The sequence below is a fragment of the Furipterus horrens genome, unplaced genomic scaffold (genome assembly GCF_987537825.1).
Source record: "Furipterus horrens unplaced genomic scaffold, mFurHor1.1.pri manual_scaffold_5, whole genome shotgun sequence".
Taxonomy (NCBI): Eukaryota; Metazoa; Chordata; class Mammalia; order Chiroptera; family Furipteridae; genus Furipterus; species Furipterus horrens.
Genome location: NW_028327175.1, coordinates 76,613,578 through 76,615,839, shown reverse-complemented (window position 1 = coordinate 76,615,839; position 2,262 = coordinate 76,613,578). Strand labels below are relative to the sequence as shown.

Sequence of the window (2,262 nt, the reverse complement as noted above, 5' to 3'; positions counted from 1 at the left end):
AGCAGTGTCTTTCAAATAGCCCCTGCCCTGTATTCCATGGAGCCACAAGAAAGCCTCGCAGAGAATTTAGGACACCATTTCTAGATAAGAAATCAGTTTGGGGCTGAGGTCAGGAGGAAAGACACTCTGAGCAACACAAACCTACCTTGGTCAGAAGGTGGAGGGAGAAGAAACACACTGCAGGAAATGTTAATGTATGAGCACAGGGTAGAACATGTCACAGAACATGTCACATGTCATGTCCAGTAAAAAAGTGCCCCACCCCCTTCTTGGGAGCCTCCAGTCCAACGGCCCATTGGTCACCAGATTTGCTTTGGGAAGCAGAGCCAGTCTTCTCTGCCCTTACTTCTGGCAGCCTCACTCCCCCACTCAGAGTTTGATTTTGAATTCTGTAGGCTGCGTGGTCACTGAGGCCCCTGAGGACTGGAAGAGCACCTTCACGATGGTGACAGGGTCCACTTCAGCAGGAGAGTTGGATGAAGTGGCAGAGTTCATCCTGCGAGGCAGCTTCCTTTCCTTTTTCACTTTGGCACTGTCAGCTGAAGCAGGTGGGCTGGTCTGAGGTGATAGCATTCCCATCCATGTGAAGGTTGCCCTTCATTAGTTGTTGGTCCAGATACCGGTTGCTATATATAGTTATGACATCATTCTTTTCCCCAAAGACCACTTCTGCTAGCCCAAGATGGACCAGCCAAGCCCAATTCAGAGCTCCACTAATACAGAAAAGTTCAACAGTGTCTTCCTCGGTGACTCTAGAGTGCAGATTATTCACAGTCATCTCAGTGCCTTCCAAAGGACTGAGGATAGGCTTAACAGGCTGCAGCTCTTTGGGGGAATCCTCCTTGTTCACTAATGTCCAGGACATGGGACATGTTGGTCAAGGCTTTTGTTGATCCAAGAAGGGGAGAGCAGGAGCTCTGTATGCATCATTCTGAACCACTTTGGTGAGAGGGGGGAACTTGGACATGGAATTTACTAACATAGAATAAATACAGTGAAAACAAGAGGTTAAAAAACAGATGTTAAGCTTTGGTTGGGTCATCCATGTAGATACTGGTGTCTGCTAGGTTACTGACAAGTCTGGGGTTAAAAGGGGACATTAAACCAGATGCTAAAGGCTGCAGTGAATGAGAAGATGTATACTTCTTTGCAGTTGTTTGATTTAATAGTAATTATTAGAAACTATTTTATCTCTAGGGTATTTCAGACTGGGGATATAGTTTCTTGCCACATATTCATCTTAACATCACATTGTAACATTTTGGCCATGGAGCTTATTAAAAAGGATTTTTTTTTTTCTGGAGGGAAGAATGTATTAGTGAATGTATTTAATATAAGGCTTATGATGTAGCTATATTAGATACTGTGAGAATTATCAAAATTACATTCTCTGACCTTAAATAGTTTGTAATTTGTTGTGAAAGTTAGGCTCATATGTACAAAATCATGAGAGAATAACAACCTAGTATAGGGTACAAGTTGCAAAGGAGAAAAACTTTTTTCCCAAACTATTGAAAATTTCTAGTTCTTCCAAGATCTTAATTAGTCAAATATATCTCCTTTCTCTGATTCCAGTCTCTCCCTTTCCATTACCATTTTTATAGATCAGGAAACTTTAGTCTTAATATTAAAGTATTCCTTGCAATTCTACCTTCACTAAATATCTTGAACTAATAATCCACAATTTTCTTTTCAACTTCTTCAGCTCCTATTCACCATTCAACCATTGTTCTCTGGCTTTGATTAACATCTCTTAAGAAAACGGCTTTGATTTCAGGTTGCCAAATCCAAATGAAACAGTGTACAGAGCAAAAGGTTGCCAAACAGACCTGTTCCCCCACAGCCAATGATTGGCAAGACGGTTACTTGATAATAGCTTTGCTACCACCCAGGGACAAAAGGGGTATACCTGACTTTTAGAATGTACATATCCAGGGGAGGTGGAGACCTAGGGATCACTGAGTCATTTGTGCCCTGACTAAAAATGGTAGCCAAAAGATGTAAACAATACAGGGAAACTGGCAAAGGTAGCTCACTGTGGGAGGAGTTGGAAATTAGGTCACATAGGAACTTCGAGGTCAGGATTTAAAAGAAGGGTGGGAAACCATTAGGTAAAAAGGGGTCATAATGTAGCAGCGATGTGGGAAGCAGCAAGCAGCTGTGCAGTTCATAGGGATGATCTGGCCGTGTGACTTGAGCTAGTAAGAAAGCAGATATGTTGTTGCTTTGATCATACCCACTCTAGCTGACTCTGAAACCACC

General features: G+C 42.4%; 1 pseudogene; it reads right to left on the bottom strand.

The window, feature by feature from the left end:
* Positions 1–369: 369 nt before the first annotated feature.
* On the bottom strand, positions 370–967 carry LOC150008810 (polymerase delta-interacting protein 3 pseudogene; annotated as a pseudogene).
* Positions 968–2,262: the final 1,295 nt, after the last annotated feature.